Source organism: Ornithodoros turicata, chromosome 9 (genome assembly GCF_037126465.1).
Source record: "Ornithodoros turicata isolate Travis chromosome 9, ASM3712646v1, whole genome shotgun sequence".
Lineage (NCBI taxonomy): Eukaryota > Metazoa > Arthropoda > Arachnida > Ixodida > Argasidae > Ornithodoros > Ornithodoros turicata.
The window spans coordinates 38,556,297-38,583,656 of NC_088209.1; the positions used below are offsets into that span (position 1 = coordinate 38,556,297).

Genomic DNA, 27,360 nt, shown 5'->3' on the forward strand with positions numbered 1-27,360 from the left:
TTATTAATAAACGTATTGCTCTCCCCCCCCCCCCCCGGAATGTTATAAATAAAATATGGTGTGGATACAGCAACTCATTAAGAACAGTTACCTATTTAGTTTACTATTTTACAGTCTGGCCGAAGGAGAGACACTGTCAGGAAGGGGAGTGCACTAAACGCAAAGAGAGAGCAATGGAGATAAACTGCCGCAACGGCACCACGCCTATCTATGTGCCAGTCGCGCCCATTCCTCTGCAAAGGGACAATCAGGAAGAGCGGGTCAATGCTTAGCCGAGAGACGGAGCACAAATTATTCACTCTTGTCTTTTACTCCGAGACGGCTAATCCTATAGCGTCTTATCGGGCAAACACGGCCTTTTCTTTGGATCATCGCGTGACTTCACTCATCGCCGCCATTTTTGGCTTCCTCCCAAGAGCAAACACCGCCCAGTCCATATAGCCGTGCACGCTTTTTCCCCCAAGAACAAACATCGTGTCTTCAGTGCACCTGCGAGTACAGCGGTGCGTTTCTTTCTGCGTTATACCGCAAGGTTTCCGCTGTAGCAACAGTGAGTCTATGCTTATCTTCCGAACGGGCACCGAGTAAATAAGTAATGCGTAAGATAATTATGGAGCCATAAGCATCTCTGACGCTGGTAATTTATGGCGCCGCGGACTAAAAATACGTTGCGTTTATAATTTGTTACCTCGTCTAGAAACCGTGTGGGCTTCTCTGGAATAGCGAAACGAGAGCAATGCAGTCACCCTATAGCACTGTGTCGATTACAACTCGGTTGTTACTCCGGTAGAAAAATCGAACAATCATGCGCAATGACTTGGTACGACAAACCGAACGAGCTTCGTATGTACGTTTGCATCGAGTGTAGGCTACGTCTGCACGTTCCGCATGAGAGACAGTCTCTGCGTTAACTTGCGTGAAGGCTGCAAGTTGTGCAGTGCACTCTGGAAACAGAGGGGGCGGGTAATGTCGAAATTGTGAGCATCGTCACGACTAAAGCAACAAACAAACAAACAAACAAACAAGAGGAACAGCACTTCACTGCATAGCGCACTCCTAGCCAACTATAACCCCGAATGACATCGTTTTCTCCACTGTTTTGTTCAAAGCAGGAGGCGCACGCCTTTGTGTGACATTTGGGCAGTGTTGTTAGTTGTCACAAAATGCGTACGTCAACGCTTTCCACAAATCGGATGTGATGAGGTATCATTCCGTGAAATGGTTGGCCTTCAGCACGCTATGTGGTGGAGTTCTTTTTTTTTTTTTTTTTTTTTTCGAGTGTCTGTGAAGAACACGGAACACATCTTCATGGAACTGCACAAGGTACACGCCTCAAAGGATTAAATTAAAAATGGCTATTTCAGCCATATGGACAATAGAGCCTTTGATATCTCAAATGCGCTAGACGTTTGGGAACCCCTTAAAACTTTGTAGTGAGTTGCGCTATGAAGAAAACGTATTTAGGCTCGTCTGCAAGGTGTGTCCACAAGTTGTGTTCCTTGTTCTGCTTTCTGTATTTTAGTTCTCGTCATCCCGTTTCGTTGCATTTGCACCAGTTCGGGGGTTTGTATGCGCTACCGGGGGAGGGACAGTGTTACGGCAACACCACCTGGATAAACGCAGCTCGATTCGCGTAGATGGCGTGACGTAGTCCACCAATCACGGCCGTGCTTTTTGGCGGCCGCAGCTTTGCAGACGAGCCGTCGCAAGCCGCTTGTAGCCACTAAGAGCCTGGGTTTGAAATCAGCTGCGGCGATTGGCTGAAGCAGACGACATCGTGACATCATACGGCCACGTGACGAAGGAGTGAGAGGAGGCATTAAGCGGGCCTTCTGTATCTGTGTGGCGTTGGATAGGGCAACTTTGTTGCTTTGTTTTGAGAGGAGGTGGGGTTCCAGTCATCCTCTTTTTCCCCCCTTTCACACACTTCATTTCAAATCCAATTCCAGTATAGGATACAGCCAATTCGAACTCACTATTCTCACGCACCGATTGGTCTCTCTGCAACGCACGAACAGCAACACGCTAATGAACCTGCGCTTCCTCTATGTCGCCGTATTTCACGTGTCGCAACGTTCAGCCAACGCCGCCGTCTAGACCGTGTGACATTAGCGATTCGACGAACACACACAGCACGGATGTACGTAGTCAGTTCCGGCGGAAGTGACGTCATTACGGGGCCGCGTCAGATAAACGATGCGACGTTCTGCGCCAGTCTCAACCTGCTCCATTAAAGCGACCTGTCGCAATAATGCCCGGTATAATTTCCGAGTCCTCGCGGGGATGGGACACTGGGCTCCGACGCGAGCCTAATCGTCTTCCCGACGACACCTTGCGCACCCATTAAGCGAGTCTCCCCCGCCCGTCCTGAAGCAACGGTTTTCCCGCTCCATGAATACTGTCAAGTTCAGAATGCTCTCACCAATCCGAAAATTACCCTGTATTCATTATACGGACCTAGACGTGAATTTCGAACAACGTTTGGTAATTAGCATGAAAGAACGACTAATTTCATTATTCCGACCGTTTCCCAATCATTCGAACGTGTTTGATTAATAAACAATATCCTGTAATTTTGTAATAGCGCTCCGCGAGCGCGGAAGAAGTGTCCATCTCGAAGTAGCGTTATAACCGAATTCGATCCGTTCGTCCTGGCGACATTTTGTAACCCGGTTAAATTGATATGCGCTCGTCGTGTCGTTCGTTTCTCGCGGCGGCGCTCGAGCAAAAGTGAGGTCGAATTTCCTTTAATTAAACCAATTACGGCATGCACGACTCGCTTAACTGAATAAAGAAATTTCTCCGCGTTTTTCTCTCTTTCGTTTCGTGCTGGTGCTTGCTTCGTTCAGATCGCCACTTAAAGAGTGACACACATTTTCTTTCATCTCGATGTAAGAACATACTTGAGTGTGTCGGCAAAACTTGTCTTCCGTACAGCAGGACAAATGCGATAGCGATTTCTTTACAGAAACATTATAAAAAGGAATCGTGTTTTCATAAAAATATGTGTGCAGGTTTGCGTAAATAATTCCTCTGCAAAAAAAAAAAAAAAAGGAAAGAGAGAGAATGCGGCATATCCAAAAAACCATTCCACGGCTCTTATTATTTCAATTTTTTTTCGCCGCATGCATAAATGTAGACTGTATAATCCCACGTCTCGTTTATAGACGGCGAGAGGCACGTGACACAAATTTATGATTTCCTAAGCCGGCGCAACCCCCGCGAGCGCATCTTCGCGTCGCTTAGCGTTAAACGTCAGAAGGAAATCTGCCGGCGAACAGCAAGCCAGGAATCTACGCGTCCCGTACCTCCGGTCAGCCTAATGTCGTTTTACCGTTCTGTGCGTTAATAAGCGTAGCCCAGAAACACACATTAAGAGGACCTTGAGCGTTAAATGGCAAGAGATAAGTGGGTTTCGTTTGGGAACGTGGTGTGCATGGGGACCACCCGGTTTCCCGCGGTCGGTTGGCTGAATCTGGACGACGGTTCCGCGAACTTCCGGTCGACACAAACATGCCTTTTTATTTTCTCCTCCTTAGCTTCTTCCGTTACTGCTGGGGGCTTCGGTCAAACGGAAAATCGCCTGGTTGATTACGTCTGCGCGCATGGTTGAATTTACATTGAGTCAGGTACGGTACTTCCACATGCATTTGTTTAAAGGGACACTAAAGTGCAATAATTTCTCTTCGCGGGATGCCGTTACTTTTACGCCAACCTAAAGGGAACGAGATACATCGGTAATCGGTTGCGTCGTTTCTATGAACGAAAGAAACTGCAATTTACGTAGTAGTAGTGCAATAGTAGATGACGCAATTAGACAAACGCAACACAAGCATCACAACGCCCAGTTGCATACTTCAACTGCCATCATTCAACTGCAGTTTACGTTTTCCCTCTCCCTTTATTTCTCGGGATGCGCGACAATACCGAGAGGCCTCCGATTGGTTTCCTCTCATCTACGTCATCAGAATCACACCTGCAGTTTAACGCGGTAGCAACAGCATAAGTACAACAACTAATCACAGAAACAGAGACAGTGCTAAAACTAGCCACTACAAGTACCCCTTTGAACGCGAACATGTATACGAGCGCAGATATTAACCTTCGAGCAGACCTCGAAGTCATTGTCTCATTTTTAACGACAACAACAACAACATATATATTGTGATGATGAAGTGGGGAGGTTTTCCACTCTAGGAGTGGAACGCTACCCCATAGCTAGGGGTCTAATATGAGTGGTGACAATGATCAGTGATGACGATGAGAGATGACGGGAATGATCGAAGTGGCGATGACGATGCTGGACGTGATCGTGGTGGTGGGAGTGTCCGAGGGCGCTGCTGGGGTCATAGTGAGTCCTTTAGGCCTGTCGCCTCAAAGAAGTCAACCACGTGACGTAAGGCCGCCCTGGAGTCGGCCGCGGTGTCCCAAGGGCCGAGGATGGTCGACAAGTTGAAGGGGCGGCAGCCAAGGGTGGCAAGCTGCGACTGCAGTGTACGCCTCTCGTTGACATAGGTCCGGCAGCGGAGGAGTATGTGCTCAACGTTGGCAAGTACGCCACACTCGTTGCATTTTTAACGAATTTTCAAATTCAGTCCCGAAAAAAAGGGTAGCTTTAAAAGGGAATGCACCTGCTGTGTCGCTGTTTGCTTGAGCATTTCATCACGAAGCAGTCTTGCGAGCACAATCGAGTACAAGCAATCTCCTTACTCTCAACCCAATCCTATCCGAGGGTACAAACAAATCTTTTTTCTCAATCCAATCCAATCGCATCCAATCCAACGCGGCACGCGCGTCGAGCTCTACGAATTCGTACCGCTTTTCTACGTCGGATCGATAGACGGGTTTGTATGACAAAAAGAAAAAGAAAAAAAAAAGAAAGAGAGGGATAGAGAGGTTTGTCTCCCTATAGGCCGAGAACCGTTGGCTCTTAAGCTTTTATACAACGAGGTAAGCATAGTAACAACGTTAGAGAGCCCTAGATGCAATTGGCCGGGACTGGTCAATACAAGAGCACTCCGCGAACGGTTCGTGATTAGAGGATCAGTAAAGAATGGGTGCTCTTTTCTGTCAGTTTCGAGTGCGTGCAGTTTAACAACAACAACAACTCGAGTTTGATTATAGTGATTGGGTTCGAGGAGTTTAGTTTACACGTTCCTCGAGAAAGCTACAGAAGAAGGCATTCTCAACGTCTATTTACTTTTTTTTTTCGCACATTTTTTAAAAATCCGTCTTAGCGCCGCGAAGCAACTGTGGCTATGAGTGCCGTACAGACGTGGACAGATGGAGAGAGGACAGCAGGAAGGAGTGGGAGACAGGGGGGTTAGTATGCGTCCTGGGCCGACTTCGGGGGGGACTGTGCCGACGTTTGTCTGGAAAGTCTGCCGGAAAAGCCAGGGAAAACCTTAGACAGAATAGCCGGTGCGGCGATTCGAACTTTTCCTCAGACGCTTTCAGACATATGTCGGCACAGTTCTCTTAGAAGTCGGCCCAGGACGCACATTCCCCTCCAGAGCGTTAGTGGTGACGTTGCCCACCTCTGTGAGGCCGACAACGGCGAGTTCTTTCAGCACGACCAGCACTAAACGTGTCCTCGAATGAGGTATCACGCGAAGGTCGTGCACTACGACGCCATATTGACTTAATGCAAATAAGAAAACACGCGACAGTTCAAGTTTTGAAGAAGCAAACCTGTGTTTTGCAAATAAAAAGCAACGCGTTTTATTAAACTCTTTTACAATAGACGATTTTGCAAAGATGCGCGCGCCACCAAGCGCGTGGCGCAAAGCAGCATGGGAACTTTGAGCGATACTGCTCTGTCGTCTGCTTCGGTTTACTCTCGTCTGCTTCGTCGTCTGCTTCGGTTTACCCCGGCTAACACTGCTGCTGCGGACACCGGGAATGTTGTTGTTCTTCTTCTACCTCCGCCTCGGGCCGTCTCGTAATGCTATAAGGCGCACTAAGTTCCCATGACCTCTTGCGTGCCACAGGTGACGCTGGCATTTGTAAAAAGGTATGTTGTAAAAAGGCCACAGGTGGCGCTTTATTTTTGAAGCGGGATGTGGGCAAGCTTACGCTTGTCCCAATTACAAGGCAATACAAGGCCTATTATCAGAACGGTGTGGTTCGAGCATTAGCTCGGCATACAGGGCAGAAATAACGAAACCACAACGCACAGAAGTTCTCTTTGCGGGTGTGCAATCGCCGCTCTTTGTTCTCAATGACCTCAACGCGCGTTGTAGAATTTAGCCTCTTCGAAAAGCGATGCGAGCGGTTCCATATTTTGTCGATTTTGTTTTCGCGAGCAACATTCTTTGATGCCGAAGCGCCCCGCTGCTTTCGATAATCAATTTACTAGCAGCGCCCAATAGGCAGTACACAAAAATTTTCTCTTTCGAGAAGAGCGGCCAGCAACGAATCAATAGCCGCTGCCCTTATCGGCACAGCTTCGACCGCCGCGCCATTTTTCATTTGCGGGTTAAGCATAGCAATGCGGGGGGAGAACTGCGTAAAATATGTAAGGGCCTTCTCCCCCTTTTACAACGAATTACGCTAAATGAGGTCGGATGCTCCTTTCCTAGCATGTACAGACTTCATTTCGGGGAAACTGCAACCATAAATCTTTTTTGCTTGTGTGTTTTTTTTTTTTGTTTTTTTTTTTCTGTCAATGTTATGGGGCGAACATGCGTTGCTCTCTTCAAAGCTAACACTTGATTGCTTATTGCTCTGTCCGTTTTATGATACTGTGGAGACCTCCAGTTACTCCAGTTACTCCAGTTACTGTGGTACTCCAGTTGAGAGTACTCGCTGACTATTCATCGGAGTTTTCTTATTGATTGATTATTGATTGCGGTAGTTTTTCAAATATTTGACCACACGTGACTGGTGGTGGCGCTGGTGGTGGTGGTGGTGGAACTCCTTGCCATATATAGTCGGCCAAGCTTTGGCGAGGGAAAACGCCGAGACGGCACAGCTAGCGCCCGGATTCTAACTGTGGTCACGTGATTTCATGTCTAATACACGCCCAGACTCTACATTCTTCGCTCGCAGTTACAGGAACGCCAGAGTTTTGAAAATAAGCCCTTCTTTGTGGGATAATCTTCTATCTTGGGTCCTGGAGTTCTCTGTACCAAATTGTATCTCTCTAATCCGAAAACTGAGCATCTTATATGTATATATGATGAGATTAGACTTGTTATAAATTATTAAAGAATGACGTGATATTGCTAATGCTAAAGAAGTAAAGTACTTGATGCGGTCACAGAGGTAGCGCCCCGAATAAGTTATCTTGTCAATGTTGTCATTAAATAGTTGGTATAGTCGCGCTTGTCTTTTATGCTCTTTCTTCATCTTCGTCTGTATTGGCGCCTCCATCATGTTGCAACCAACATGCCCGATCTTTTTCGCTATTCTCTCACCCCATGCTACGAGGAGGAATTTGCCACCCACAAACATTTCTTATCTCTCCGGCATCGTGTCGAGTCATGCACGAGCAAACTGCAGTTTTCAAATAATATTCCCGTTCCGAGTGCGGCACTCGGCCTGAATTCGCGCAGACTTAGATTAGAAACACGAGCGGCGAGATGACAAAGATGTCGGGCGGCTAACACGGGAGAGGAGGAGTTTAATTATCGAAATTGCGGGACGCAGGAGATGAACGTTCATTTATTATGAGCCGTCCTTTGTTTTGGGGCTCCTTCTTCCGAATCCAAACCGTGAACGCGAGTTCTTTTACGGCGCGCTTTCTCTTTGATGAAGGATGAATCCGTCGCAGGCGCGCGCGAGGTGAAACAAAAACGCCTACTGGAGAAAATTTCTTTCGCGTCCCTGCACGGCGGATGACAAACGATTAGAGTCCGAAAGCTTTATGACGGTCGTAAGGAGTGGAAGCATAACGCAGGGGTGTGTGCGTTAGGCGGCGTCTCCACAAAGAGAAGCCGGCTGCATATGATCGCTGCTTTTTCGTTGGAAGAGGAAACAGCCCGTAGTCATAAACGAGATGTTTGAAACTTTTATGCTCTAGTGGTGATCACTTTTTTTCTTTTTTCTTTTTTTTTTTTTTTTACAGTGTTATTGTTCGTGAGTGCGACAGATGTGAAAATAAGTGGCGTGTAAAGCAGTTCCGACTCTGTTTGTGTCTAGGAGTTGTTGTCCGCACTGGGAATGACCAGTCTGTCGCCGAGGGTGATTGTTGTAATTGTCACTCTATCGTACTCAGTAGGATCTTTCGGACAGTAATCAGACAGAAAAAAGTATATCTTTCTGACGCCTTTTTTTTTTTATCGCGTTACAAAAACGAATAGGTAAACACGGAAAGAAACAGATAATCAGATTTGATTTCGGCTCGCGTGCCGGCTGTCTTGATTGATTGATTGAGATTGAAAAATATAAAAAAATATGTTGCAGGCTGGTCCTCTTTAACTGTTCCTCGTTAGAAACGAGGAGGAGACATTAATCCCAGATTAAAAATGGGCTTCAGGAGTGTCTCGAGAAGCGAGGACTGAACTCCACACAGAACTCCTTTTCGCTTTGCTGTCGTTGGGACTGAAGAGGAATTGACCGTACCACTCCCAGCAACTCTACGTACATGTAATGATTTGTAATAAGGAAGCGTACAACTACCTTTTGGAATAGGATTAATGATGAATATATATGATGATGATGATGGAGAGATCCCACTTAGCGTGAGATCAGCTACTCCACAACGATTGTGTAAAAGCTCATGGCTCCTACATTGTGTCAAAATGGTGTCTCCTCCTTTGTGACATGTGACATATATCTTTCGCTTTTGTATGGGTATCTATTTCAACTACTACTTTTTTATATACAGGGTGTTTGCTCTAACGTGTCCAGAAATTTTATATACGGCGAACGATTAAAGAGAAACGAGCGCTGCTTTTCAGCTACTTGACTAAGAAACAGGTGCTACTATAGTGAAGCAGTACCTGTTTCTTGCTCAAGTAGCAGAAAAGTACCACTTGCTTTTCTTTTATCGCTCGCTTTAAATATAATTTATGGACACGTTAGAGCAAACACCCTGTACATACTTCTCTTGCTATATCGTTTTTCCTTTTTGTTTTTCACTTTTTGCTTATTCGTAGTACCTGATACATATGTTCTGGTTCATTTACAATACGTAAATATTCGTTCGTAATAAAATTGCATGATATTCTGTCGAAGCAATTTTTAATTCCGGACACGGCTAGATAACAGAAAAGCCACGAAATTTCAAGCGTCTTGAAATGCTGAAAAATACCACTCGGTATTTTACCTCAGATATTGAACGAAGTTTCCTATTGAAGACTGGCGGCTGCAACGATGGAAGACTGAAACAATTTTTTCCTCTCATCCATTAAATACATTCCTTCCCTGGCTATAGCTTTCAACGCTTCCCTTGAACACTCCTCCAATAATCAGCCGATCCTTCACGACCCATTCCCTCCGTGCAGAAGTGCAGCTCGAATTTTATGTCCCACTAACAACCGACTAAATTTAACGGTAACTCAGATACGGTGCAAGAGGAAAAAAGATCGATGGATGAGAACTTACAGCGCTTTCAGCGTGAGACGATATTGTGCTCTCCTAAAACTACATAAACCCCCCGACGGGACGATGACAAAACAAAATTGGTCCGTTATCTTCCTTCTGCGAAGAAGATTCCGTCGGCAACGTAAAATGAGCGAACGATTACTCCATAAATCAGGGCCGGAATTTGATTTATTGCCTCAATTTTTCGACGATGGCGTCCGATAGTGACACGGGAAAAATAGAAGGCGCGAAACAACTTCCGCCAGAGTGCGTTAGCTGTCAGGGAATTCTGGGATGGCGTTGCAATAAAGGGAAATGAACGACCTGTTTAGTCAGACATCGACATCGCGATCTTGCCTTCTGTTTTGTAGGACGGGAGTCACGTAGAACGACGTCCTAAATCGTATCGACATCAGCAGTGATGATTACCATACCAGGTGGTGGTGGTGGTGATGGCGATAGGGCTTGCCGTTGTCGACTGTCGTTGACGGACTGTCACGACTGACGCCCTGGGGGAATATGCGACAATGACGTTTGTTACCATAATCATACAAAGGTACGGTGGGCATACCCAACTCGCAAAGGCTATACTTCTTCTTCTTCTTCTTCTTCTTCTTCTTTTCGAGTGATCGTATGCATCGTTCTGGAAGGGACTGCGAGCCTCTTGCCGTTGCCTGGATGCCTTCGTGGGCGTTCCATTCTCACTCATCAAATCATATCAACCCACACGCTCTGGGGTAGTGTCCCGCAGCCTAAGCGTGGAAACACCCCAGGACATCATTGTTCATAATTTAATTGTTGTTGTGTTTGTCGCAGCGTACTTCGTATGTCCACTCTAGAGACAGAGCTTCACCGCCGGACGCGCTCCTGGCCAACTGTCATCCCGAGTGACAGGATGATTGATTCTCTCCATTGATTTGTTGAAAGCGAGAGGCGCACTTCTTTCTGTGACACTTATGTACTTACGTTAATTGTCATAAAAAGGCGTGCGCTCGGCACTTTCCACAAATCAGGAATGATAACGCGTCGTACTGTGCAATTGTTGGCCTGCTTACTGTAGGTGTACTTATACAGTTGGTGAAATTAGTTTTTTAATTCCCCTGTCACCCCTGTCAATTTTTAATGACAATTGACACCAACGGCCATTGAACATGCGCAGAGCGCCACCAAGTGTGCAATGTGTCAACCTGTCATACAGCATGGGATCCGTTGTTCCCTCACAAGTCGACACGTTACACGATGGGTGGCGCTACACGCATGTTAGTTCAATTGTCATTGATTTCAATTATCATTGGAGAGTGTTACGAGTAGTTCAGCTACTTTTTTCGGTAACTTTGAAGTTATCTCGTTGCCTTTGAACTTCAGTAACTTCTTGATGAACTCGTTCCTTTTTTAGCTAACTTTTTCAAAGTAACTAACCTTCCCGAACCGTACCCTCCGGATCCCTTAACGATTTAGCCCCCCCCCCTCTCTCTCTCTCTCTCTCAAAATTGCTTGGTCCCTGTCCACATCCAGTCCGCCAACGCTCTGCCATCAAAGCTCTCTTCACCTTCCTGGATACCATAGGACTTCGATCCTTATTTTGAAGTAGCTCATTATTTCATTCCCTTCCCACATCACCACCAGCAATGGGGTAGAGTACCGCCCCCTGGCGGTGAAACTCTCCATTCATCGTCTCACAATAAAGTTGTTGTTTTTTCAAAGTAACTTGGGGTAAGTTCCAAGTTCCTTTTGTTCGATTCTGGTCTACAAACATCGCAGGCTGCGTCCTCCCTCTCCAATGAGACGACAACACGTGCGCGCCTGTCGTGTACGTGCGCGGCGCGTACTGACTCCGCTCCCTATAGTTGTTGGGCGGTGAACGCTACAAATTCTGTTTTGGCCGTACATTAGGAGACTCAGGTCACGTTCATCGTAGTGACGAGCAGTGTATTTATAATGACGCAGGGTACTGTGTGACAAGATTAAAACTTGGTGCGCGGCACTACGAAATGTGCGTAGAGGACAACTAACGCAACCTAAACTTTCAATGCCTGCTTTGTGCGCCGTTGAAGAACCTTATTACGAAATCAAAATCATCAAATGCCTCACTAAAGAAGTACTTAACGGCTCGCTTCTTTCGTCATGCCAAATATTGGTGTAGTTTCCGTATATCAAAAATATTATAAAACGTCTTGCACCGCCCATTGTGAGATCATGATCCGAATTAATTATAGAAAGGTCAGGAACTAAAAAGTGTATATTAGGTATAAAAAAAAAGTAACTCGAAAATAACTCGTTACCATTCCAAAGTACCTTAGGAACTTCAAGTTCATTTTCATTACCTGTAACTTCGTTATAAACTTACATTTTTTTGCGCAGTAACTTAACTGGTAACGAGTTCCTTTTGTCGAGTAACTTCCTCATTCCCTGTTGAAGACAGGCAAGGGTGAAAGAGTGTAGAACAAGCACACACATTCACGCAGGCCATCATGTTTGGCTCTCATCATTCCTTCACCGTTTGTTAGTCATCTTTTTTTTTGTCATCTTTGTCTTTAATCTACCTCATCCTTCTTTCATCATCTGGTAGTTTTTCGTTTTCTCCTACTTCTTTTTCTTTTTCTTTATTTCTTATTTCGTAATTTTCTTTCTTTATTTATTTCTTTCTTTTTCGTTACTTCTTTTTCTTTATTTCTTATTTCTTTATTTTCTTTATTTATTTCTTATTCCTTCTTATTTCTTTCTTTCTTTCTTTCTTTAATTATTCTCTTTTCTTTTTATTCATTTATTATTATTTCTTATTTCTGGAATAGCAAGCCGACGTCCCGTTTGGCTGACCTTTCCACGTTTTTTTTTCCCCTTTTCGTCTAATAAACATATCCCCCCCCCCTCGTTGGTCACGCGACAAACGAAACTACGAAACGAAAGTGAAAAGAGACGCCCGAAATAAGACCAGGCAAACCCACATCGGAGGCAGCCCCAACCGTTTAAAGTATAAACAGAGAACGGAGAAGAACTATATGGCGACGGGCGAAACCAGATGTCGCCGTTCCCGTAACGTGCCGTTAATTGCGGAACTGGGCGCCGACGCTAACGTGATGATGGTGTGCGCTCTTTTGCGGGCGGGTGTGGCGGAAGAGGAGGCAGGAAGGTGTAGGGTGGCTGTGTGTGTGTGTGCGGACAGAATCAGCTCATTGCACGCACCGAGGTAAATGCGCATCAAACACATACCGAGATGGGCGTCGCCATGCGAACGTTTGTTTGCGGTGATCCCGTTTCGTCCGTGGAAGCTAGGGCGGTGATCGACGTCGTACGTGCGTCGAAGTGGCGCGGTGAATTTACGAGAGGTTACACATTTCGATTGCGTCGTAAAAAAATAGAAGGTGACGTCTCTGGCGCTTCAAACTTTGCACACTTATATAGTCATTTGTCTCAAGTTCTATTGATTTTTTTTTCTTCAAACGGTATCAATTGTAGAAAGAGAAGTTAGAAACAGAGCAAATTCCCACCCCATGCATTTCCAATGGCCTATATACCGCCCGAAACCGCCATGTTTTCCTATCTCTACTTCACGTTCACGTCACCACGTATAAGTGGCGCTGCCTCGAAACCCTGCATCTGGTCCATCTGGTTGTTGGATGTTCCATAGGTTCTGGTTTTGTTTCGTCTCTAGACAGCGCCATCTATACGTGGTGATATAAACGTTAAGCAGACATAGTATATATAGACAAGACATATATCGTCTGTGGGCGGCCGAGACACGCTTATAAGAGATCCAGTCGGCTTGAAGACCTGTGCTCTGTGCCCGTCTACGTCCTGCGCGGAGACTGAGATAATGAAGATCAGGTGCAGGCCTGCGGGCCGGGTAGGAAATTGCTTTTGAGCTGTTCGCCAGGGATTTTTGAATACTATCAAGCAAGTTATCTCTGGTGGCTGCAGTCAGTCCCTGCCTAAATTTTGCCCAGTTTGTGACAATTTTCGTTCTCCTGGCACCGTTGCTCCGATATGGCGGGGAAAGGAGAATTGGGAAAATGGCCCGAGCCTCATGTGTCCGTTTCGGCTTCCCACTGTAGGGTGATATCAGCAGAAACCAGGGTGAGATCAATGGCATTTACATAGCGTGGAGGTCTCATGTAGGTGGGCGAGCCAGTGCTAAGCACCACAAGGTCGCTGGTAGAAAGGAGCTACGAAAAGGCGTACGCCCCCACTCGTTCACCGAACCAGGAGCGGTAACCCTGTCATTCGTGGCAGAGAGTGAGGTAGCAGGTAGAACTTTGCAACCTTTTAGGCACAACATATGCGGCAACTATTATTTCCTAAATGGTGTAACTATTCCACACTTTTTTCCAAGAGTGTAGGCTAATCCTGTAGAAGGAGCTTATAGAAAGAAGCAGAGCCTCAAGTAACCTCTGACCCCGAGGTCACTCTTTTTGGGGGGCATGTGGAGTAAGCGCATAGTAGGGGCGTTGATCTGTGAGCAAGCGTCCGTAGGTCAAACTTAGGACCTCCCAGTAAGCATTACACTTTCTATAGTATAATAATAATTTACTATTTTATTATTATCGTCTATTATAATGCAGATCCAGCTACGTTCGCAGAGTGGGCATGACAATACAAATACTTAAAAGTATTACAGAAGTACCGTTTGTAATACCGGACGCCTTGAGCTAATATCCCGCACAGTTCGAGGACATGTGCTGTTTCAAAAAATATTCTGTGAACTCCTATATTTCCTCCTTTCGTTTTATTCTCACTTCAACCCTCTAAAAGTAATTAGAGTCGGGGTATACCCCCTCAATATTCTTTAACCACTCCCATGGTCTAAGATTAGACGCTGAAAGAAAGAGACTAAAAAAAAATTCCACCGAATACTGAAACACAAAGGGATGAGATATCAGAATGCAATTGCGCGCCTCTCAATTTTCTCCCGTGTTTTTCTTTTCTTTCTTTTTTTTTTTTTTTCGCGAGCCCAACATCTTTCGACACAGTTCACTGGCGACGCTTCTTCTATATAAGCCACAAACTCTGGGGAAAATAAAACAACTTTACCAGACGGGCCGTGTAGCTCAGAAGCCGACGGCACGAAAATTTAAACCTTCGCTTCGGTTTCTTCCGAGAAATAGTGTTTTGTACTTTCTGAAAGGCCAGCCCGGAATTGAGATTTTTCTTGCGAAAAAATCTATCGATCGTGAATGATGCTCTGGTATCCCCGGCAGCGTGTCCTCGATTGAATTTTAAGAAGCGAGTCTCGCGGGAGAAGGGGCCTTCAGACGCACGGCGAAAAAGAGTGATGCAGATATGGTTGGAGGCGGTTCGTGATAAACTCCTGTAGCGGTTGATAGGATCAGGCATGCCGATGAAACTGTCATAAACTGGCCTCTGCTGCTTGTAAGATTATAAATGTGGGAGGGTTAAAAAAAAAAAAGAACAACAAGAAGAAGAGAAATGTCCCTGGGGCACTGACGGTGATATTGGAGCTGGCAACCCTGTCAAGATGGGGCTCGCGAAGGAAATTGAGTTATGCAAAGCGGATGCGGTAGGTCGGGTTAGAAAAACGTCTGCGCGGATATCGCGCAATTGAACGCCGAAAATAAACCTGCGGGGTCATGCCCCGAAGAGCAACTTTTAATGGGTTTAATGAGTGGTTATCGTTATAGTATAGTTGATGTGGTTACGTCTTGTATCTCTGACGAAGTTTGCGGCGACGAACATTTACTTATTTATATTATCGGTTTTGTTTATTTATTTGAATAGCCTGCAGCGGCGCTGGGCATTATTTATTTATTTATTTATTTATTTATTTATTTATTTTGAGGGTACGCATCAACGACCGTGGGGTCTAACGGATGGTGCACCAAGACACAGGGAACACAATACAAAGCATAAAACAACAAACAGCAAATAATGAAATGTTAGGGGTTAAACAGTTCTCGCGTTGCTGTTAGGAAGAGAAGATTTAAATGATGAGAATGAGAAAAAAAAGATGTCAATATCATAATTCTGGCAGAGAGTATTCATGGTGCGCTGCAAGCGAGATATAGGTGCACAGTAATGGGCCATATTTTCATGAAAAACAGGTTGGGATCGCAAGTTACGCAATGGTAGATGAACAGACACCGAAGATAACAAATCAGGGCAGTCAATGATGCCGTGCACAAGCTTGAAAAGGAAATGACAGTCGCGCAATGTCCTTCGATGAGCTAAGGTGGGTAGGTTAAGTTTTTCAAGAATGTGGTCGTAGTTATAATACATAGTTTTACCAATGTATCGGTCGTGGTAAATAGCAATAAATCGTCTTTGGACTTTTTCAACATCAGATGTGAGAGATTTGTTCAAACAGTTCCATACAACAGAGAAAAACTCGATGAGAGGGAGAACCGTGGAAAAAAAATAAGCGAAAGAAGCATATTATAGCAGGTCAACGGTTTACATAAAGGTTTATATAGTAAGGTTTTCAGCAAACAGGTATACATAAAACGATACACATCGAAATGGCACACACTGAGAGGTATATAGAAAAAGAAAGAGCACAGTTAATGGCCTCCCATCAGAGCCAGTCTGTGTATGAATGCGATGCACTCCGGTGCATTTGCTATTCTTTTATGTGTGTCCACCGAAGTCACTGATGAGACGACAACTATAGAGCCGATATTGACTTTATCTTTTCTGCAGCTAACCATGAATTTCTCTATGCATAACGTTGACAGTAAAAAATGGGGACGACGCTAGACAAGAATTAAATTGCACTATTTCGCAAGCAAGTTCAGCGCTTCATCGCTTGAAATGTACATCTATTAAACCGGTCACACTTCTCTGTGTTCTTCGGGAAGGAGAATTTAGGCGGGCTCCCAATTTGGACGGCGGAGAAGAAGGAGGAAAATCGTTTTAAATTGACGTCCGCCCGTCTCTTCTTGAAGAAAAGCGAAACTGTTCTTCCAATTTAAGTATTCTTCCTCACGAAAAAAAAAGGAAAAAAAACTTAACGGAATAGGAGCAGCGAGGAAGCTATTCCAGCTGGCGCTCTTCCGTGACACCGGAATTTTTCGATCCGTTAATCCTCAGCTCTCCGGAGATAATCCTTTCCTTAAAAGGATTCTTCCTTGTCCTCGAAATTTAGAGCCGGCCGTACGTCTTGTTCTTGCGTGCTGCGTGCTTACTTTTTCGCGTTAAGCTTGGATAAAGGGTGAGGAGGAGCCACCGTGCTTCCGCATGTTCCAGACACGGACACGTCTGTCTGTCTCTGTCGATGTCTTACCGTGCGTCCACGCTGCGGCTTTGGCAGGGGATGGGAAGGGGAAACGGTGCATCCTGGGCTGACTTCGTAGGGAACCCTGACGCCATCTGTCCTATAGCATCTGATGAAAACACAGGAAAACCGTTCAGGCACCAGAGAACAGCTTCATGAGAGCGCACCAGAAATACCTTTTTGAGAGTAATTGCATCTTCTAGTCTCCTAGATTGCAATTGCTCCCCCACTTTAGTCCCCTGACACTGAAATTTACTCCCTAGCACTGCAAATAGTCCCTACACCTTGCGTGAACATCCGGGTATTTAGTCCCGCAAGGGACTAATGGTTCTGGCAATTCATGTAGTTCACAAAAGGGCCAATTTCAATTATTTTCTTTCTTTCTCTCTCGCTTTCTCTAAAGAGTGTAGTTAGGTAAAGTAACTGTTCTGAGGCTGGAACCCACAAACTGACAAACGCAACAGAAGCGTAAGGCTGAAATAATATATGTGATCAGAAATATGTCCCGTCACTGTTGGAAATGGTGAGCCGAAGCAATTTGACACGTTAATGCAAACATTAATCACTTACACCACCGTAAATTGCTACTGCTAAAGTCAAGCACGGACCAATTTATTTCACATCTTTAAAGAAGAGCATCCAGATGAACTCAAGGTGAAACGTGCATGGATAACGTGCATAAAACGCCGTTAAAAATAAAGCTACAACCTGATTCGTCTACCGAGCTACGTCGATATCTCGGAGCCTATATTGCAGAGCATTCGCTAAGAGCGTCACAATTAATGCGGGACTCAAAGTGTGGGATGACACAGACGCTTAGCAGCGCATAACGACATTTTAACGACGTTTCAGTCAACTTCAGCGACAATTAGCGTCTAGCGTTCTCATTTAGGGAACCTGCTATAACCGATCGCTGCAGAATAATTGCCCATGCAATATACGCTCCCGATCAGTACCTCGCACGCGCAGTAATCCTTCTTAATAGCTTCATAATGTGTACAGATCCGCCGTACATTCTCCAAACGATTGATTGATTTTGAAAACGAAACGAAACGAAAAATTGCTTGACAGATTGGTTCAATACATATTCTGAATTACCAAATTTTATTGTAGCGCGCACAAACAGTTTTTTTTTCTTTTTCCTGTCCTTATTTTTTGTCTCTTCCGCCCCCCCCCCCATTTCAATGTCGACATCATTCAGTCTTTAACTGAGTTTTGCAAACCGAATGAACTACGCCAACAACCTCGCCGTGGTTGCTACAGATTGCCGCGCAATTGTTTCACCTTGTTCTGAATTTCACTTGTCACACAAGTGTAGTGTGTGTTTGTGAATTTCTTCCGATGACGCAGTTAACGGTGTCCTGTTACGCACCTCTATAATGTCACACTTGGTTCAGCGATTGTGAGAGTTGCAGCGTACACAAATATGTAGGTCCGTTATTAAACATTTTTCACTGTCTCGCCCAACACGAACGCATCCGCATAGCCCTTTCTAAACGACTTTTCCGACATATCGAAACTTTTTCAGCGTTCTGACGTTTCAGAGCTCCCTATGCATTCATTTTATTTATTTATTTATTTATTTAAATATTCTGGTGTAACTGTATGTCCTCTGTGGTCACTTTCCGGGAGCAAACACAGTTTCGCCTCTCAGACAAATCCTGGTGACCGTATATAGAATACGTCCTTTGCCTGTCTCTCTTGTTTTTCTTTTTCTTCTTCTTTCGGGCGCTAACACGGAAGCTTTAAAAAATGTAAAAAGTAGAATCTAATTGTTGCTGCAATGCATCTAGTTCCCCAAAGGACTAAAATTCCTCGTTTTTTCCGACAGTTTACACTCACTTGGTTGAAACTTCTGAACTACATGTTGAACTCCTTGTTCATCTGTTTGTACTTTCTGTGTGTAAGCGTACTATGGTAGCCAGTTCGTCATAACTCACATCCCCATTTTTTTCTTTATCACCACCATCACCTCCTTTTTTGTTGGAATTCAACAACAGCAGCAACAAATACATGTAGTGACGATGAGTGGAGACATTTTCTCCATATTTGTTTTTCATTTCCAATCCAATTCAATCCAATCCAGTGGAGACATTTGATAGCGGGTTCCGTTGCACATGTTGCCATCTCCGGCGCAGAGACACTTACCTACCAGCTTCCTCCTTTCTGGAACCTTCTTTCTTCCTTCCGTTTATAACCTTTCTTTCTATTACACTCCCGTATCAAAAAGGAAACACTGCGCACGCTATAATCCAAACTTTCTCGCGAAACAAAGTCCTCCCTATAAGATCACTGATCTTTCTAACTGGTCCATTATCCCTGAAACTTCCCCCGTCGCATCACTGGCATTGCCCCTCTTCAGGAAGGGGGAAAAGAAAACGGGTGCGCAGTACTAAGAAATTTGCATGATATTGCGAAAGCGTCAAGCCAATAGTCTGTGACGGAGGAAAATTGCCAAGCTCCGTGAAACATAGCCCTCCGAACGTCGTCTTCCCCCGTATATGCTCTGCTATCACTGCTACAGCATTGAGCGCCTTTACACGGCGTCCAAGATAATAACGGGGTACGGAATGCGTTGATCGACAAGATTCGCTGAGATTATGGTGCTCCTCTTCTGTGGCACTTTGATGAATGACTCGTGATAGAGCTTCTCCAAAGGTATAGGCAGTATGAAGCATGCGACGCGTGCGGTAATGTACATGCTCATTACTGTGGATGTTGAATACTAGCTCAGAGCACAGAACAAATTATCATTCCTATAGTTGTAATGGGTTCTGTAAAATGTACTTGTAAAAACTTAATAGACATTAATGGCATGTGAGGGTAATTGCAGTTTAGCGCACTAGAAGTTGTAATTGCTCCACAGTTTTACTTTGTTTTTATTTTTATTTTGAGTGTACCAGTGGAGGGAGGCCTGTTTCACGACGTTTGAGGGCGCTCCGAACCGTATTCTGCAGCACCATTTGTGGTCGTGTAGCGGGAGGTTTTTTCCGTACATAGGCATGTGTCGCCTACACTGCGCGGCTCTGAAACATCGTGGCGCAAGGATTTCAACAAAACAGATGACGTTCCCGGTACGGCGGTAAAACAGGGAACACGTCGAACACGACCGTTTAGTAAAGGCGCCCTGCACTAGAGGAGGGCAGTTGGCGCTGCCGTGGCCGGGCGAAACTTTAGTGCAACAGGCCTTATCGGCCCGGTGGCGGATCCATGGGGAGGGGGACCATCGCACCCCCCCCCCCAAAAAAAAGTCAGTTTATACATTGGATTTCCCTTCCACCCCTCTCCCACTACGCGCTCCGACAAAGAAACCACCCCCCACTCCCCAAGAAAAAAAGAATAAATAAGGAGTATCTGGATCCACCTCCATATAGGCCTGGTACACGGCAAGAATTTTCGTTTTCCTCCACTTTACGGAAAACAGTTTGAAGAAGGTATATAATCCAGGCGAATATTCGTGAGAATGGGGCCAACATAGAATAGATCGTTCATCCGATAGCTTTTCGTTTATATAATTTCGAACTTCAATCGGTTAATCAGTTCACAGACGCGGTTTACGACCATACTCAAAATAAAGTATGGTAACGAAGTGTAAGTAAAGCCATGACACGTAGCGAAATCGCAGTACGTGCCTGTCATTCTACGACATCGCTACCAATCATTAACGTCGTCATATTGCTATCAAACTGCACTGTCATATTTTCTTTCATTGGCACGTCCACTTCATGCATACACATATAGAACCCGGCCGACTGCTGAGAGCAGCGGTGCTCCGATGCACGACAAAATTAACGCGAGCTTGCAAAGCAAGGGGTAACAAGGACTATGACGGAACAGAACGTGAAATATGACAGTGCCGCTAAAACCACGAAAGCTTCGCGACACACTGCCAGGAGGATCTAGCCCCAGCTTCGTCGTTTATCTCCAGTAACCTCCTTATGCCAAGTGCCCGGAAAAAGAAAAAAAGAAAAATAAAGAGAGAAGAAAAGACTACTCAGCAGCCTGCATCTTTCCCCTAACAAACGATACGACACTTTGGAATTTTTATTTAAATTTTATTAAAAAGAAAATTTACGCTAACGTATGTCTTCTAGACTCTCCACGCAAGACCCCGACACGTTTGCTCACGTCGGCAACGGATGCTCGGTGCGAGAAATGAAAATTATACGCGTATAAATAAAGGCATTTAGGGCCCTGGCGCCCATCAAGGCAGTCTCATGGAGGGGGGGGGGGATTCACTTTAGCCGCGGAGGAAATCTTTCCGCCGTCGCCCAGCAACGCCATTGGGAGCTTTGTCTCATTACTCATTCACGGCGCCCCAAAGACCCCGCGGTGCTTGGTTAAATATTGCAAGACCCCCACTATTTCGGGCCCGCGACTTCAATGAATATATGCAGCGACTGCTGCTTCGCAAGCGGCGAGGAAGAATCCCAGATGACGCTTTAAAAGGCGCAATAGCCCTTTCTTCTTCTTCTTCTTCTTTCGTGATTCTTTCCACCCTCTCGGCGCTGCGCTAAGCTTCAACAAACACTTCGCTGTCACACGCGTAGGCTGCGATAAGTTTACGTGTCTTGCATAAGAGGCAGATACCTGTACCACGTTAAAGGAGAGAAGAAAAAAAAAGTGCACCTTAGCGCCCCTATAAAGCGCAGAGTACAGCTCGAACCACGTTTTTGTACTCCTCGCTCTAGCGGCCAGACTTGTACGTATTTGGAGTATTGTATTTAAAATACTGTATTTTAAATACAATTTTCGGTATTTTGGTACTCTACTCAATATTTTTTGTTTCGTGTATTTGTACTCTATTTCAAATACATTTTACGGTATTTTCTACTCAATACTCTAATTACATATTTTGGATCTCCCTCTCAGACTTTCTGTGTCTCGTCTTTCCATTATCTTGCTTGTTCAGTGGAAATTTCCTGAGTCCCTTGGACTTCACCCGGATATAGGCCCTTCTTGGAAGTCCCCATTTAGAGATATTGCCCTGTGTGTACTAATCCTTGGCCTGTCAAGGTTCTATTATGTGTGTCCTAACATGGTTATGCCGAATTCTGACCTCACCGAGCAGGGACATGCTAGAAGTTTGCTTTGTTCTGGGTCATATATACTTAGTGGAGTTATGTGGTATCTCTTTGTCATTTTTTTGGGGACTTGTGTTTAGATGACTCCTATCACACAGCGGCGGTCAGCATAGTGCGCGGGGTTTAGGTGATTCATGTCACGTAGCGGCGACTTACCGCATTGACCACTGACTGGTAACTTTTTGCGTTCAAGAATAAATAGTATCTTAATTGTATTTCAAATACTTTTTGAAGTATTTTGTACTCTATCTTAATTACATTAATTTTCATGTATTTATACTCTATCTTAATTACATTCTAACGTTAGTATTTATTATCTTATCTTAAATACATTTTTAAGTATCTTGTACATGTCTGCCTAGCCAAGCAACGCAACACAAAAGGTGCTTTTGTGAGTTGGGTATACTATGAGGACTTTTTACGCATCGAAGTTTCAGTTAACAATTATAAACTTTAGCGGTACGTCTTCTTCAGGATGTCTCAAGTATGCTACAGTAGACTTCAGCTAACTGCATTAGCGTTCGAATATCGAGGATTCCCAAGAGTACATACTTCCATTGGAAATGAAAGAACAATATGGAGATATTAGTCCCGACCCAGTCAGGACTGGCTACTCCTAAACGCGTTTGTGGGTGGAACGATAGATCCAGAAAAAAGAGAAAGAAAAACAAACATGCAAATCAAACATGCAGGAAAGAGGTAGAGTGGGTCAAGCAGAAGAACTTCCACATTTTGGTATTACCATTCATTCATTGATTAATACTAACTGATACAGTGAACGCACAGTGAATGCAGCTGGGATCCCACTGCTCGCAACCTTGTAAGGTTCGTGTCACAACGCTGGCATTCCGCGGGGAAGCGCGCTTTACAGAAGCATCGCAGTTATTTTGCGAGGTTATAGCCGCGCGGCAGACTTGATGAATTAAACGGAATGGCAGTAACGTCACCTCCTATAACCAACCATCATCTCGAATGAAGCCGTTCTCTCCCCTGATTTGTTGAAAACAGGAGGCGTACGCCTTTTTTGTGACACTTATGCTGTTCATAATTGTCACAGAAAAGGCGTACGCCTCCCGTTTTCAACAAATGAGGGCAGATAACGATATCATTCGAGATGATGGTTGGTTAGGAGGTGAAGCTGCCGTGTGGCTTGAGTGTAACTTTACGATCAAGCGTGTTTTCGATTTGTTTTGTGATAAGTCTCCTAATGCGTGATGCATTAGATCACGTCGTAATCTAAATTAAGCCTATCATAGTTTTATGAACAGTACACTGTTAAAACAGAACTTCACCACATAGCACGCTCCTAGCCAACCATCATTCCGAATGATATCATTCTGTGCACTGATTTGTTGAAAATGGGAGGAGGCGCCTATCTGGGACAGATTATCTTGTCCCAGATAGGCGCCTCCCCCCTGTTTTGAACAAATCATGACACGGAATGATATCATTCGGTATGGTGGTTGGCTAGGAGCGTGCTATGTGGTGAAGTTCTGTTTTAACAGTGTAGTAATAACAAAAATGGCAGCAGCAAATGGTTCATGGCAATCTATTCGAAACTATTAGTGGCAACAATAAGATACGATGGAACCTCAGAGGAACAGAAGCCCGTGAAAACGTGAAAACAGAGACGTCAGAAGCAGATAAACAATTACGTCCCGGGCTGCGTCACAGAAGTAAACAGGAAGAACGCAATTAGCCCCCCGGCGTCAACGTCTTTTTTTTTTTTTTTTTCTCGCTCTTGGTGTGTTGCGTAGCGGAAAAATTTGTGCGAGTGCGTTTAGTTTCGAGTATATGGTCTTTACCAGAATTCAGAACGATGTGATTAAAGCGAGCGGAACTCATTTGTCCGGATTCTTGTTCCCGAATTCTCGCAGGGTAGGGCAAGAGAGAGAACGGCGCGGAGGAATTTCGGGGGAATTCCATTCCGTGCGCCAGTCGTGCCGAACGCATCTCCTGACGCCGGCGTCACGAACCGCCCCTTTTTCTTACTCTTTTGTTCCGACTGAACGAAACCATTAAACGGATTGTTTTCGGGTCGCCTCGGACAGGGCGGCTGTTTCAAGGGACGGTGTTGGTGTATTTTAATGGCTATAACGTGCTTACTGCGCTCTCAAAACAGATGGTGGTGGTGAAGGTGGTGAAAGGGCCTCGCCAAAACCACACTGCAAGAAGGATTTCCGTAACTTTATTGTAGAAGTGACTGCTAACACTGTTGCCAGCATATCTGCCGTCACCTGTATTTGCTGCACAAAATCAGTTTACAGTGTACGTTGCACAGTTACGGACTGGGCTTTCGCAGTTGGATATCCCTTTAATGTAAGTGGCTCTCTTTTTTGTTTATGGGATCTGTGCAGTCTGCACTCCAAACGAATTTTTTAGCAATAACTTGGTTACGGCACATATGCCGCCAACAGAGTTAGCAGTCATTTATGAGTAAAATTACGGATTTCTTTTTTTTTTACAGTGTACGCGGACCTCTCCAAAGGAGGGAACCTTTTTATTATTATTATTATTATTATTATTATTATTATTATTATTATTATTATTATTATTATTAACGTTCCGTGTCACATCTATTTCATTCTCTCTCTCTCTCTCTATCTCTAACAACTCCCCACCCAACCAGAAGACACACGCAAAGCACTCGCACAAAGACTGGTTAACACATTTTCCACGCAGAAATGAATTGGACGTCGAAACTGAAGGCTCTCGAGTCACGTTGAATGCGGCATTCTAAGGCCCGTGGGACATTCGTGGGACGTTTTCCCAGCGTCAAAACGTCGCGCGCACGCCATGACCTTGCACACGCTGCGAAGAAACGCCCGCGAGGCGACTACCCGAAACGCATGGGACCGCGTACGGAGCGAGTGACGCGCGCCAATGTTGTTATATTCGTCGACCACAAATGTCTGTCCTGTGGTCCTTCTTTCCTGTGTATCCTGCGTTCATTCATTCTAGATATCATTAAAATGTACAAGTAAATTTAGTGGGGTGGATAATGTCCCAAAAATTTATGCGAGCTGCTCGTACGCAACCTTGCCTCCCGCACGGCGGCCATCGTTCTGTCTACTTCTCAGAAAACGCACCCAGACGCGTGCGAATATCTGTAGTCGACTGATTCTTGCGTACACCCTCCGCGCGCGTTAAAAAAGAAACTGTTTTTTCCCAGGTCGCACGCACGCCTAGCGCGCGCGTCCTCAAATCGCCGGAAAAACGCTCTATCCGTTTAGGCCTTAAGCGTCCGTTCGACTACAGCGACCAGAACGCCCCCTATTTACCGAAAGCCACCGTCTATCCTAGAACCATCTCAACTCCCGGTTCAAGTGCCACCCCCCCCCCCAACCCCTCGCTCTCCAATTGCCTCGTGAAGATAGGACGGGCCAAAGAATCGCACACTGCGCCGCTATCAACTTATATAGAGTCAGTGGCACAGGGCGAACGGAAATAAGATTAAGAGCAGCGATTTCATCACAGTTCAAACGAGGAGAAGCTATTGTGAGATATGGCTCCCTCTGAGAGAGTGGCTGATATAGCACGGAGACTAATGTGGAGCGCGGAGCACGTTATCGGCCTGCACTGCGCTTTTATAAAGGAGGCGGATTTGCATCCTGTCTCTTGGTCGTCAGGGTCCTAGCACGAGGGAATATTTCACGGGGGGATATGTTTATTAAGACAAAAAAAAAAGGAAAGGTCAGCTGGATGTGACGGGATTTGACGATAAGGCCCGCCGAATAGTAACCTTGTGCAAGCCGTGAGTGGCATACTGATTTTCCGGTGTCGATGCCTTTAGGGTATAGGAGTCGGCTTTAAGCGTCTTTACCGCTTCGTCTCAAAGGCAGAAGTTGCTGTGGAATACGAGCTGTTTACCTCCAAAGTGAAGTTGCTGATGCGACAAATGTTTTGTTAGTCTGTGTAGCATATAAACTCACAGAACGGAAACAAAGAAAAGTACAAAACACTAGCAACAAATACATGACATGGTGTGTTTTAACGCTGGTATCGCCGCTGGCGATGAAACTCCCAATTCCTCATCTAAAAAATAAAGTTATTGTTGTTTTTCACCGCTGGACATAGGTCGGCATACTCCTAAGAATTCATTCAGCATCACATCACATCATCATCATAAACCATCACATCATAACCCATCATTCTACTTCAACTTCAGAGTCCATCACATCACAACCCCTCATTCAACTTCAACTTCACCTTCAAAACCCATCACATCATATCATAGCCCTTCATTCAACTTGTACATCAACATCACCTCACCTCATAGCTCTTCATTCAACCTCACATCATTCTCCATGATGTGATGATGAGTGAGGTCTGTGAAATGAATTCGCTGACTTATGCCGCTGGGGGCAGTACCCTACCGCATTACACATGAGACACTAGATGAGTGACGTGGTCGGTTAGAGAATTTAAAAAAAAAGTGATTGATATGATCATCGTAAGTAAGTGATCCTCGAGTGACTCTACAGTACAAAACAAAAAGATGACGGAATCAAGAAAAAAACAGCCACCGAAAGGAGCACATCGAGGGGTCATTGGAAAACACACGAAAGCCTCCGGAGCGAACCGGTGGAGCAAATGTACGGAGCTCTCGGGCTGAAGCTCAAGTTTCTGAGCCTACGTCTGCTGTATAATAGCCTGTAAACTTCCCTCGAAACTTTTGTAGGAGTACCGATTAACGTGCCGCGTACAACAACTAAAGTACTTTTTGCGCCCTAAAAGCACTTTTAAAGTTTTTAGACACCGTAGGACTTCGGTACTCACTGTGAAGCGACCCACTATTCCGTTTCACCACACTACCTCCAGCAAATGTGGTAGAGTAGCGCCCCTGGTGGTGAAACTCCCCACTCATCATCATCATCATCATCCAAATAAAGTTGTTGTACGTTTAAGCCGCATTTAAGCGAGATTAAGTTGGCGAGCTTGATATACTCTCGATCATTTGATTTGACTTGTAAAAGAAAAAAAAATTGAGATGTAGATGTTAGTCATCATCGTCATCATCATCATCATCATTTTAATCTTCACTACATCCATTCCTCGCTATTTATGGTAACAAACTAGTGTGTTCCGCATTCCTTCGTGATTTTCTTTTTATTCCGTGTTAACGCCGCGACGCAACAGGGGCTACGAGCGCCGTACAGACGTGGACATATAGAGGGGACAGCGGGAAGGAATGGGAGTTAGTATGCGTCCTGGGCCGACTTCAGGGGGAAACTGGAAAGTCTGCCGGACAAACCCCGGGAAAACCTGATGCAGCACAGACGGTGGTAGAATTCGAACCCACCACCTCACGGCCTTCAGCACTCTCTTGGCTACCACCAACGGGCTGATGCTTTAGCCCACTGAGTCATCCCGCTGGTCCTTCGTTATTTGATCAACGCAAAGTAATATGAGCGAATCACTTAGCATCGGAACGACTGCGTATATAGTGATAGCGCACACTATCATCCAGCGATGTGGAATTAGATTAGATGAAATGAGACAAGAAGAAGCAAGGTGGTGACC

The 27,360-nt window shown here is 45.1% G+C and overlaps 1 protein-coding gene across 3 annotated transcripts in view; it reads left to right on the top strand.

The window, feature by feature from the left end:
- LOC135368861 (band 7 protein AGAP004871-like) overlaps positions 1–27,360 on the top strand; it is a 335,172-nt gene that overhangs the window by 272,614 nt on the left and 35,198 nt on the right. The gene's annotated exons all lie outside the window — the stretch shown is intronic.